Source organism: Ambystoma mexicanum, chromosome 6q, assembly GCF_040938575.1.
Source record: "Ambystoma mexicanum isolate Mex_15411 chromosome 6q, UKY_AmexF1_1, whole genome shotgun sequence".
In the NCBI taxonomy this organism is placed as follows: Eukaryota; Metazoa; Chordata; class Amphibia; order Caudata; family Ambystomatidae; genus Ambystoma; species Ambystoma mexicanum.
Genome location: NC_090937.1, coordinates 499,196,489 through 499,210,276, shown reverse-complemented (window position 1 = coordinate 499,210,276; position 13,788 = coordinate 499,196,489).

Sequence of the window (13,788 nt, the reverse complement as noted above, 5' to 3'; positions counted from 1 at the left end):
TTCTCTCTGTCTAGTTGGATTTGCAGGGTGGCTACCTGCTCTGTGCATGCCCTGTTGAAATTGATCTGTTGCTCCAGCTTTTTCTGGTTCTGCAGTAAGGAGTCCAAACTGTCTTGGTGCTCCTTCTGCAGGGCCAGAAATCGGGTATCCTGGTCTGTCTTTTCCTGTTGTAGGATGCCCATATCCTCTTTTATTTTAATGATATATTGCCTACTATCATTTTCTGCCTCCTGGCTCCTCTGCAGCCTCTGCTCAGAAGAGTCCAGATCAGATTGGGCCTTCTGTAATGCCATCTGTTGCCTATTTGCCAGATTTTGGCTTTCAGCACATCTATCCTGCATGTCTCCCATATATAGGTACAGGTATGCTGCTATCCTGGCAATCTTATTGTGTTCCTCTTTGGCTTTAGGAGCCATATATAGTTCACTCAGGGCCACATGTAAGGGACCCTGATCTCTATATATATCTGACCCTGTTTCAGTGACCTGTTGTGTGATGGCCTGCAACCACACATCCTGGCCCTGTTCGGTCCATTCACCTCTCACAAATAGCTTATGCAAGAGGTGCTCTCTGGCTATTTTCATGTCTACTAAGGTCGTCATTCTAGAGATTGGTCTCTGTCCTGACTTACAGAAGTTTGTATTTTATTTTTGCAGAACAGAACTTTTCTTGGAGTGTCCCTTTTGAGGAATGCTTCACAGCGTAATGCAGCGTGGTGATCCGACCGGATGTATGTATCCCGTCAGTTCGCACACTGTATTAAGCTGCACAAATGGTAAATCTAACCCAACGTCTCGGCTCGAGCCCCCAATTTGTAAGGGGATTCAATTCAACACTACAGCTAAGTCAACGCCTAGTCTATAATACTGAATGAAAACCCTTATTGATATATCTTTAGGTCCAGTTCATGCGTTCTGGATGACTACCCCTATATAACACCCCTCTCTTGGAATCCCCCTGACCCCACTGAGCCAAGAAGTAGTTCTGTTTTGCAAGTTTAAAAGGTTTATTTGATAAATTAAAATATATATATATATATCACACTTTATAATAAATTAATAATTGACTAGCACACTTAATCTGATATGATAAAGATTAATAACGGAGAATCTGGCACTAACACGCTTCTCTATAGTCAATAAGGAGTTGACATGAAATGGATAAGGTAGCACACTGGTAAATAGGTACAGAAGTATAATGTGGTAGAGAATGCTTTACAGGGTTCAAGGAAATGCAAGGTTGAATGAATGAAATGCAGTATAGAAAATACTCAATATGATTCCAACAAAACAATGTAATCACTTTTCTCTGGCAATCCCCTTCCCCCCTTGATGCAAGGCAAGGAAATGGAAGGAAGCACACAGTTCTCAGAAATGCAATCAACTGTAATGCAGTTCAATCCAGCAAACTTAGACTACATAAGTTTGAAAACACAGGCCCAAATTGCTTTGATATGTGCTGGCAATGAATTGAAAAGTATGCTAAAATACTTTTAATTCCCTTTCAGAGGTTCAGGGTGATTGGTATCTAGTTAATATTAGTCCAGGCTCACACTAGCAATGATTCAGGAATGATTAGCAGGTTAAACGAATTTCTGGCAAATGGAAGGCAAGCAGCAGCAGTTTTTACATGTGAAGAAATTTGCAAATCGCGGTAAAATTCGCGAATGCGTGTTCTGCGATTGCGGTAAAACTATAGGGGGTAGGAATGCGGTTCTAGGTTCGTAGGAAAGCCACGATTCTAAGCTTTCTAAGGAAAGTTACTACAAGTCTCTAACCCAAACGGTTACAGAGTTATGACCGATTTAATAGAGGTCGGTTTGGTTTTACAAATTTTAAAAGCTCAAAATGACAAGTGGCAGATTTTGCAGCTAAAATGACAGGTGACAGCTAGGAGGCAGTTCTACTTAGGTTAAATAGATTGAATTATATGATTTTAACTAAGAGAGGTGTTCTGAGTTTTGCTGAGTACTCACAAGAGATTTTAAACCGGAAAGCGACTTGGTCACGGACTTCAGTCTGGTCAGGTCTTCCCGGGTTCTGCTCACAGCGCCTGGCCTCTGGAACTGCTCACAGCATCGGGGTCAGCACTCTGGATACAATGGCCTGGTCTCTGCTAGGCACCGGTTCTCTGGGTCGGGTCCTGCCTTCTCTTTGGATATTTCTGTCACCGGGTTCTTGCAAAAGTTCTTGGTAAAAATTCAGACGGCTCGCCCGGCTGTCTGAAGAGTTCAGTTGCAAAAATATTTTGAGGCCTGCTGACAAATACTCTTGCTGGCAGTGGCCTTTTTGGTTAAGGTTCTGAAGTCTCTGTTTATCTTGGAGTCTAAGTGTTGGCTCTTTGAAGATTGATGGAGGTAAGTATGGGTTTTTCCGGCAGAGCGTCCCGCTGCAGATGGAATTGAAGGTCCCTATCTGTCCTGTCTGTCTGCTTTTATGTGTTTAGAATGTGGGTGTGTTCTAGCATCACTGACCCTACCTCTCTCTCAGCTTCTAATTGGTCAAACTTCCATTTATCATTTGATTGGGGGAGCTAGGTTGGGTCAGAGTGATGTCATTTTACAGCCTGCAGAAAATCCACTCCTCCTGTCAACTTACACACAAATCTAGATTTGAAACAAATACATATTTGCAGAGGTACATATTGTTTTAAAATCATATGCACCCATCATGCATTACAGGAGGTATCCCCTGTTCAAACTCTGCTCTTCCTGGGAGCTTGCATTCAGAAATGGCACATATTTCACTTTTTAATTGATTTTTCAATTTCTGACATTGACCCAACTTTACATACATGTGCGCAGGGAGTATGGACATTAACTGATGAAGTTTCAGATTTTTACCATGCATACATTTAGAGTTATATCCACTTTTCCGCTGACACCCCCCTGAACATACCACCGGTTCTAAAAACCTCTTAAACTGTGGGCAGAAAAATCACAAGAATTATGGTATCATTTATAAAATTTTCACATGTCCGCTCTATGAGTTATTCATCTTTTTAAAGTTATGTTCTGGCTCCAAAGGGGTGTGGTTTACCCTCAGCACAAGGTTGAATTTCTGGTTTTTCCAGTTCTGCCAAGCCAGCTTGCTCTCACAGGCAGTGCTCCTCCCCTTTCCTCAGGAGGAAGCCACTTTTTACGACCATTTACGACTCCTGCCAATAAAACCTTTGCCTGAGCCAGGACAGGGCTTTGTTCACTTTCCTGCAGAGCACAGGTAATTCAATTATCAGATAGATGGCATATCCTTAGTGTGGCCAGCAAAAAGGCAGATGGGCCTGGGAACACAGTTGTGACTCAAGTTTCACTCCTGATGGGGGTAGTTGCCAGGCAGAATTCAGTTCCTTAAGCCAGACTTTCAGCTAACTGTCATGTTTTTTTGTTGCTTTTTAAATTAACTTGCAATTTTACACATGCAGCTAGAATGCTGATTCTAAGTTTAAACTATGACATTTCAACAGTTACAAAGGCATGTGACACCAAACATAGGTCACTCATTTAATCTAAACATTTTCGATTTTAGTGTCTTTAAATCCAGTGCAACTTAAACTGCTGACTCCATAGCAGTTTTGTTATAAGCATTGTTTTGGGCTCTTCATTTCCCAGATTTTGTAAGCACACAAAACCTCATTCTGCCAAATGTCTGCTGGTGTTCAGTGAATATTTTGCACATGTTGCAATGTTTAAAATAGACACTTTGGCTTGCCTTCAGAGAAACACAGGGTGGTTTTAAAACGCCGGCTTTTGGATAGTGGTGAGTACTGGTACTGCACCCATTTTTGGGATTGAACAAATGAATTCCCCACAATTCTAAGTTGCATTTGGCAATCAGCATTGCCATTCCCAATGGTTTCAGACTACTGTGCGGGTAGTCCAATGGTGGTTTTAAAGCGCTTTGAAGCTAACCGGCGCTACGGTTTTTCCTTTGGCAACCCATTTCCCTCATGGCAACCCAGCCTTTCATTCTCGCACTGGTGGGTGGCAAGTGAGGCAACCATTTCGGTGGGCGCACAAACTGCGCAGCTTTCCTGGATTTCGGCGCACATGTGGGTTTTCTGCCATCTTGACTTTTCTAAGCCCACAGCACCAAATGTTGAAGCATGATTACTTGCACGTGGGTCAAGACACCCAACAAGCCCCCCCACGCGACTGCACTTTGAATTTGAGTCGATGGGGAGTCGCGTGCCCAAGGGTTTTGACCCACGCACCGGTCTGTCCGCATAATCTTCTTCCTACTCTGTCGATGGCACAGTTCATCATCTTCTTCTCCATCCGGTACTGATCGATCGGTTCTCCTCGCCGGTCCCGATGGGAATATTGGGCGGTCCACTGGGCCCATTGGATCTTCGTTCCCGGTCTCCGGATCGCCCTCCTTGGCCCGTCTTCAGGTTTTCTTTCTCCTAGGACGACAAAGGAAGAGCGGCAATACCTATCCATAGACATTTTTCCACCACTGTTGAGATAGTGGGGCAGCATATGCATTTCATCATAACGAAACATTACATTCTTATTTTGAAAAAAAACAGTATAACTAAGAGACAGTTTCATGCAAATCACAATATTTTAGAGACTAGATGTGGTATGTTTTATGATTGGAACTGAATTAGTCTGAGACAGTACCCGCTAGGATTCCAGAGGATTCCTCCATTTGTTGCAGAGTGTGCCTGGGATGGCAACATTTCAACTGGTTTATGTGGACCCACTTGTCTTCTCCCTCTGCCAAAGGACCTTTGGGGATGTGGATTTTGTAGGCCACAGGGGAGATCTTATCGACGATCTCAAAGGGTCCCTTCCATGTAGGCAAAAATTTGCGCTGCTTGGCCTGGTTCCTTTGGAAGTGGTATAGATAGACCCGGTCCCCCACCTGATATTCCTTCCTGGAAGTTTTCAGGTCATAATGGGTCTTCATGCTATCAGCTGATCTTTCTAGATTCCGCTGAGCATAAGCAAAAGCATGTTGGAGGTGTTTCCTTAAATTCTCTACATACTCATGAGTAGTGGAGGCATTTATCAGTGTCTGCTCTTGGGTCCTGTAGAGCAAATGCTGAGGAAGCACCATCTTGCGCCCAGTCATCAACTCAAATGGTGACATTTTGGTTGCAGATGAAGGGGTAGATCTGATGGCCATTAGGACCAGAGGTAATCGGATATCCCAACTTGGCCCAGAATCTGCCACAAACTTCTTTAATATGCTCACAATTGTCCGGTTATATCTCTCTACTGCCCCAGAAGAAGCTGGCCGATAAGCAATATGCAACTTCCTTTTGACCCCCAGTATCTCCCACATCTTTGTCATTACTTCACTGGTGAAGTGGCTACCTCTGTCTGACTCAATCCTTTGAGGTAGACCAAAACGGGAAAAGATGTGGTTAATCATCAAGGCAGCTGCAGTTTCTGCCTTGCAATTTGGGGCTGGGAGACATTCCACCCACTTGGTAAACAAGCATGTCACAGTCAACATATACTTATTCCCCCTAGCCGAGCGAATCACAGGGCCTACAAAGTCGATTTGTAAATCTGACCATGGCAGTGTCATCCCCCTCTTTTGGAGAGGCGCACGGTGCGTGAGGGATGATGGCTGAAATTGTGCACACACAAGACACCCCTTCAAGTATTGGTCGAGGTCCTGCCCCATGTGTGGCCAGTATGCAACCTCTCTTAAGATTTCCAATGTTGTGTGAAACCCCCTATGACCGGCGGTGGCCGCATCATGGGCGTGACTTAACATCAGGCTTCGGAATGAGGTAGGAACCACCCACTGATCGTGGCCAGCTTTGGATTTCCTTACCAGCAAACCGTCTTGAATTCGGAACATTTTTGGACATTTCATCAACACTCTTAGGTCCTCTTTCCCAATGTAATCGGTATCCGTCAGGGGAAAGTTCTCAGGGTCCTCAAGGTGCTGGTAAAATTTACCAATAATTGGATCCCCCTTCTGAGCAGTAATCAAATCATCATCAGGGGTCTCCTTACTCCATTGTGCAATTGAAAGGTCGTTGTGAGCATTTGTCTGGGACCTAGTGATAGCGGTGACCTGGATTTCCCCCAACAGGGACTCAATCTCAATTAGATCCCCTTGGATGGCCCCGGTTTTGGCCAGCTGATCAGCTAAGTCATTTCCAGTTTTGTCTGGTCCCTCTACTTTGGAATGACCCTTGATATTTTTCCAATAGATGGTCATCTCATTCGATGTGACCAGATTATCAATGTTTTGGATCAACTTCCCATGTTTCAAGGGTTTGTTGTTAGCACATAACATGCCTCTGGTTTTCCAATTACCAGGTGCTCCACGAACCCGTTCCGTACATAATCCGAATCTGTGATTATGACCAGTTCGTGGAGTTGATGCTGGACAGCAGTGAGGATTGCCTGATGCACAGCCATCAGTTCTGCCACCTGACTACTTCGGGGACCAATTTTGTATCCAGCGGAGGGTTCTGGGGACTCATTCACCCATGCATTCCCTACGCCGGCCACCAATTCTTTCTCCCCGTTGTTGTCAACATGGTAAGAGCATCCATCCACATAGACAGTGGGCATTCCCTCACACTTGTCTTCTTCAAAGACTTTGTGGGGGGAATTAAGGTATGCCTCCATGTTGTCCTTGATTTTCAGACTTTCGTCCTCGAGACAGTTTTCTCTGGCACAATCATGCAAGTCAGCCAGACCTTGCGCGAGGGGACTCTTCTTGTTTTGGCCATATCTGACCTCCACAGGAAAGCCTTGCATTGACAGAATCCAGGAAGTAATTCGGGAATTACTCACATTTCCGGCCCGGATTCTGTCACTTTGGAGATATTGCAGAGGCTGGTGTGGAGTCTCCACTATGATGTGTTCCCCCTGGATAAACGGGCGGTAATTCTTCAATGCCCACACCGTTGCCAGGAGTGCCTTCTCACAATCGTTGAATTTTTCCTCCACAGAGGATAAAGTTTTGCTCGCATAGGAGATTACTTTATTGACCTTGTCATGCTTTTGGTATAATACTGCCGTCAAGCACGTATTAGAGAACCCTGTCTCCAGGAAGAACTCCTTGTTTCTGACAGGGTAAGCTAGGCAAGGCGCTTGTGAGAGGCTTCTCTTGAGTTGTCTTACTGCCTCGGATTGTTCTGGACCCCATTCCCACTTGACCCCCCCTTTAGGAGATGAATCAGGGGTCTGGTGATCTCTGCGTAGCCCTCAATGAACTTTCTGCTGTAATTAGTCAGTCCAAGGAGGCTCCTTAGTTCCCGCAGAGTTGTGGGGTCTTTCAGTTTCTGAAGTGCTTCCACTTTCTTTTCCTGGGGACAGAGGCCCTGAGGAGTAATCTCATGCCCCAAGAAATTAACACGGGTTCTACACCACTGTGCTTTCTGAAAGGAAAGTTTTGCTCCGGCGGCCCTCAACTGTGTCAGAACATAACGGATCTCCGCTATGTGTTCCTCCACAGATGAACTTTTAATGAGGACATCATCTACATAAGCCAGGTTACCCCTCGCACCCAGGTCGGGCATGGCCTTATGTAGGAAAATATTGAACTCATTACCGGAGTTAAGGTATCCGAAGGGAGTCCGGGTCCATGTGTACTGCTGGCCCCCAAAGGTAAAAGCCAGCTTGTATTGGTCCTCCCTACTGACAGGCACAGTCCAGTATCCATTGGTCAGGTCTATTGCAGTGAATCCCTGTGACCCCTGAATCTGGGCCAGCCCTTGGTCAATGTAGGGCAGAGGCCATCGGGAAGTATGGACCCGTTTGTTGAGCTCCCTGAGGTCGGCGCAGAGTCTCCACTGGCCGTTTGGCTTCAATATTCCCAGCACCGGATTATTGAAGGTGCTGTGGACTGGACGGATTATTCCCCTGGACTCAAGGTTCTTAATTATTTCAGTAAGGGACTCCATTGATGCGAGAGGCAAGCGATATTGCTTCACAAACACAGGAGTCATGCCAGGGTCCGTGGGGATTGTGGTTGTGTGGATGTCGGTGCGACCACAGTCATATGAGTCTACCGCAAAGAGATCTTGGAAATCCAAGAAAACTTGTTTCAACTTTTGCTTTTGTTCCAGAGTCACACAGGCATCAGCTAGGTTGACTCTCTCTTCCACCATCTGCCTGAAGCCTGGAAAGATTTCTGGTTTGGCTATTTCAGCGGCCTCCTCCAGCTGGGTGGAGAAGTCCCTGGTCAGAGTGCTGATTTGGACTGGAGGCTTCAGGTGGGAAAGGCAGCCCTCATGGACCTGGAAAATCACCTCATCCCTCCTGAAGTCACAAGTCACATCTTCCTTACCATAGGGGCAGGGAGTGTACACCAGGAAGTTCCCCCCATGCCGGGTAAAGATCCTGTCTGGTGTTGTATTGTCATCACTGTCACTGTCAAAACAGTCCTTGGGGATTGGTCCTAACAGTTCATTTACTAAGTCGATGGAAAAATGTCGGTCATCAACCGCCATTCCAATAATGGTGCCTGCGGCTAGAGTAATACTCTTTAAGTCGCTGTTATCCACCTCTATTGGAATGGTGTCATGTTCTATGTTGACTAATGGTGTTGGGTTTACCCCCAACCCTTGCTGTTGGAGAGAAGCATTTAGATGTATGTAAGCATCAGGGTTTTTCAACTCTTGTCCCCTTTTAACTTTCACTTCCAGGGAGAATTGTCGGGTCCTTTCTGGGATGGTGACTTCCTCTTTAACCTGAATTTCAACTGCATAAGGTAGTAATTGAGCTGACCTAAATGCTTTTTCTGGATCATCAAAGCCCATGGGATTATCCGCTAATCGGGACCAAGCTTTGAAGTTTATTAGGTCCAAACTAATGGCAAAGCGATTGAGAATGTCACTGCCTAAGTAAAAGGCGGCAGGGACGTCTCGCACGACCCAACAATTGTGGACTATGCTCTTGTTGCCAATGGAGATTTTGAGCATACACCTGCTTGGCAGGAGATGTTTGGAATTAGGTGCTTCCAGGTCCATTTCCCATTTGTCTATCAGTTTGAAGGTGGGAATGGCTGGATCTTTTGGGAGTTGGCGAAACATGGCTTCGCTGATGAAGCTCTTACCGTTGTTCACACACGCTCGAGCGAGAACAGAGTCCTTCCCATCATTTAACTGAACAGGGATGAACAACTGCTCTCCAATTTGCTGAATATCAGCCAGGCTCTGAGCTGATTTCACATCTTTCTGGACTATAGGAGTGGGAGTTTCAGTTTGTGGATTGGTATAGAATTTCAGAGTGTTTCCTTCCAGCGTGGAATACCACCTTAAACTGGAAGGAAGGTTGATTTTCAGAAATAGAGAGGACCCCCCATCACTAGTCTGTTGTCCTACTGCTATTACTGTCACGTCTGGAATCTGGTTGTTCTGGAAGTGAAATTCTACTTGGTCAGATTTTTGTTCAACCATGTGGCATGTGCCGTTTAAACTAACATGGTTGACACTCTGTTTTAATTTTATTGGTCGGCTAGTCTGGGTCCAGAGGACCTTGTTTACACAATCTATTAGGGGTGACAACCTTCTCAGGAGGTCATTCCCTAGTAAACAAGGGGTGCCCTCCGGGGTCACAACTATGACCGGGTGTTTCAACTTATGTCGCCCAATTTTAATGTCCAAGTCTGCAGTCCCCTCAACGGGAATTTCCTTCCCGTCAAAGTTCTGTAGTTGTCCCGGAAGAGAGGTGAGAGGAATTTGGTAATTCTCTCCCCTTCCTGCATTCAGTTCGTCAAAGGCCCTTCTGGACAGAAGGGTAGCTTGAGATCCAGTGTCCACCAGTGCCGAGATTGTACCCTGCCCCTGTACTTGTACCGGGGCATAATATCTTCCCTCCTTCTCCTCAAGGGGGCACAGGTAATGTACATTTTTGGACAACTGGTGGGCTAACTTTCTGGTTTTGGACATTGCTAGCGAAGAGATTTGGGCAGAATTCTGTGGAGAGTCTTGGGAATCTGAAAGAAAAATTTGGCAACTGGAGATCAGAGCCATTGTGGGTTCCCCTGGTTCCAGTTCTGGGCCGCCCCCCCCTTTTTGGAGGCAGTCCCCAGTATGGGTTTGAACCCGGGGATTTTCTTGCTGTTGGTTCTGGGATGAGATGGTGGGCGGCGGTAGCTCAGTCTCCACATCTCCCCAGTCTGGATTTGCATTCCTAGGGACCCATTTTTCTTTGGGAGGAGTTCCCCCCTCTCTGAAGGAGAAGATCCTTTTCTCAGGATCCTCTGAGGATCCCTCTCCCTCAAATTGGAAGATCTGTACCTCCTCCTCAAACTGAGTCTGTTTGGGTCTTTTGTTTCTCCTACCCCCCCTCTGCTCCTTAGGAGGCAGACTTTCAGGGGCCACAGATTTTGTTTCCGGTTCCTGGGTTTCCAGGGGCTGTTTACAAGTGAGGAAGGAAGCTTCCTCCAAGGCTTTACACCCCCCTTCCCTTTGTGCCTCCTCCCTGGGAACCGGTGAGTTATCGGGGTGCTGCCCCCGTCATTGTTCTGGAGCACCAGGTCCAGAGTTGGGTGCGTTCTGCGCCGGCATGCTGATCTGAGGGTTCTGCTGCGCCCTCAGTATATGACCCATATCCCGCGCCATGTTTTGAACCTGGCGCTCTAACTGGGAAACCCGCTCAGGCTGATACGGGGCCCTGTTTTCTCCCCTGGGCTGATCCCGGGAAGGGTAGCTATCCCTCCTCTGGTAATACCCCGGGTTGGGAAGATTTGGGTACCCCTCCACCCTTGGCCTCCCCTCTCCCGGATTCAGTGGTCTGGGCTCAGGGAATTGGGGAAAGAAGGATGGATGGTTTTGGGGCTGAAAGTTGGGTGGATACCTGGGGAAAAAGTTCTGCCCAGGATTTGGAGAGTTTCTGCCCTCCGGTGGGAAGTTAGGAGGGAAGTTCCCTGGGTTAGGTGCTTGGCTGGATCCCCCCCCTTGGGCTGGAGGAGTCCACACATAACCCAGGATGGGTCTGTTTCCCTTGTAACGGGGACTTACATAATCAGGAGAGCGAGGGACCCCATTTGTGGGGCTGCCTCCCTGGCTCACTGTCTGTGACTGGCCCGAGGACCTTCTGGGCCTAGCATTATTAGGTGCAGGTAGGTTTTTAGGCCCCCCCATCTCCAAATCCAAAACGGGGGTGACCTTTACCTCTGCCACCTTGGCAGCAGCAGGGGTGCTGTTGGCTTTGGGGTTTTTCTGGGCATTACTTTTGCTATCTATCGGTTTCTGCACCTCATAGATCCGGGTAGCCTGTTCAATGACCCAATCTAAGGATCTTTTCTCGTGAAAATCCCTCACGAGCTGGGTCATGATGTATTTGGGCAAGGCATGGAAAAACGTATTTATGAACTCTCTACTATCTGTGCGCACCCTTCTTGTGGTCTGTGCAAAAGCACGCTTTAACTCCTGCACAAATTCTTGTGGGGCCTGATCCTCCCCACATTGCAAATTGTAGGCTGCCTTGCGAGCCTCTTGAGGATTTCTGTGAACAGAAAAATGTTTCAGGATGGCCGCCTTATATGTGGACCATCTTAAATGATTTTGGTCCTCCAGCCCCGCAAAGAAACTGGAGTATTCCGGGGAGAATGTCCACTTTACATATTGAATACAGCTTTGGCTGTCCTTCAAATGGAAAGTCTCCATCATTTGTTCAAACAACTCTAAGTGCTCCCAAACAGAATACTTAGCGTTCTTATGGTAAGGCGTGATGACGCTCCTGATCGCCTTAATCTGCTTTAAGGGGTCCTTAAGCAAGGCCCTTTTTGCCTTATTGGCCTTTTTGGTTCGGGTAACCCTTGTCCATTCATCCTCGGACTCAGAGGCAATGCTCCCAGAGGTTCCCGTCTGATCTTCCAGGCTTTCCCGGATTCTGCGAGCCTGGGAATGGCTGGCAGAATGTGGGGACCTGGTCTCCTGTGTCCTGCGCAGTTCAGAGGAGTCTTCAGATTCCTCCTTGCTGCCAGGATTTGATGGGTACCCCCTCCACTGACCTAACTGGGCAGAGGTTTTCAGGATGCCCTTAATGGGCCTACTCTCCTGGGGTTCCCCACTGAACTGTACTGTACTTGGGTGCCCATACCCGGATGCCCACCCCTCCATTCCTGAGTGGTACTGGCCTATGAGCCCCATACTTTTAGCTGGATAGTAATCTGCCATCCCTGTGGCCCTGTGCTCATGTGCACCAGGGGACATGGGGGTGGCAGAGTCCAGGGACTGAGAGGTATGAGGGCCTCTGGTACTAGGGCTCCTGAGGTTATGCTCCGGAGTTTCCATTTCCCAGCGAACCTCGTCTCTATCCGCCCCTGCTCCCTGTTGCAATGCAAGAGCCTGCATTTGTGCCTTCAGTTCCTCTGTTAAGGCCTTACTCGACTCTATCAGTTTCTCCTGCATCGCTACCTGTTGCTGGAGCCTATCATTGTGTTGACAGAGGGCCTCATTCTCCCTCTGTGCTTCCTGGTTGGTCCTGGAGAACTGGGCCAGTCTTTGCTGCAGGAGGTTTACCTCCTGGGCAATGTCCCTATTGGCCTGCTCCTTTCTTGCTAGAGCATCTTCCACCCTTCTGGTGTGCTCTACCAAATTCTGGTTTTCTTTTTGGAGATCACCCAGTCCCTGGAGGGCCATGTGATTTTCTTCAATTTCCTTTTTTAAATGGCAGACTTCCTGGCCTATGGCGTCTCTTTCCTGACTAAGAGCCTGCATTTGTGCCGCCAGGTCGTCCCTTTGCCGTTGAAGGGCACCAGCTTTTTGGCGCTCCTCATCAAACTCTGCCTGGGTATCCAGGTCTTTCAGAATCAGTTTATTGCTCTCCTCTTTCTCTCTGTCTAGTTGGATTTGCAGGGTGGCTACCTGCTCTGTGCATGCCCTGTTGAAATTGATCTGTTGCTCCAGCTTTTTCTGGTTCTGCAGTAAGGAGTCCAAACTGTCTTGGTGCTCCTTCTGCAGGGCCAGAAATCGGGTATCCTGGTCTGTCTTTTCCTGTTGTAGGATGCCCATATCCTCTTTTATTTTAATGATATATTGCCTACTATCATTTTCTGCCTCCTGGCTCCTCTGCAGCCTCTGCTCAGAAGAGTCCAGATCAGATTGGGCCTTCTGTAATGCCATCTGTTGCCTATTTGCCAGATTTTGGCTTTCAGCACATCTATCCTGCATGTCTCCCATATATAGGTACAGGTATGCTGCTATCCTGGCAATCTTATTGTGTTCCTCTTTGGCTTTAGGAGCCATATATAGTTCACTCAGGGCCACATGTAAGGGACCCTGATCTCTATATATATCTGACCCTGTTTCAGTGACCTGTTGTGTGATGGCCTGCAACCACACATCCTGGCCCTGTTCGGTCCATTCACCTCTCACAAATAGCTTATGCAAGAGGTGCTCTCTGGCTATTTTCATGTCTACTAAGGTCGTCATTCTAGAGATTGGTCTCTGTCCTGACTTACAGAAGTTTGTATTTTATTTTTGCAGAACAGAACTTTTCTTGGAGTGTCCCTTTTGAGGAATGCTTCACAGCGTAATGCAGCGTGGTGATCCGACCGGATGTATGTATCCCGTCAGTTCGCACACTGTATTAAGCTGCACAAATGGTAAATCTAACCCAACGTCTCGGCTCGAGCCCCCAATTTGTAAGGGGATTCAATTCAACACTACAGCTAAGTCAACGCCTAGTCTATAATACTGAATGAAAACCCTTATTGATATATCTTTAGGTCCAGTTCATGCGTTCTGGATGACTACCCCTATATAACACCCCTCTCTTGGAATCCCCCTGACCCCACTGAGCCAAGAAGTAGTTCTGTTTTGCAAGTTTAAAAGGTTTATTTGATAAATTAAAATATATAT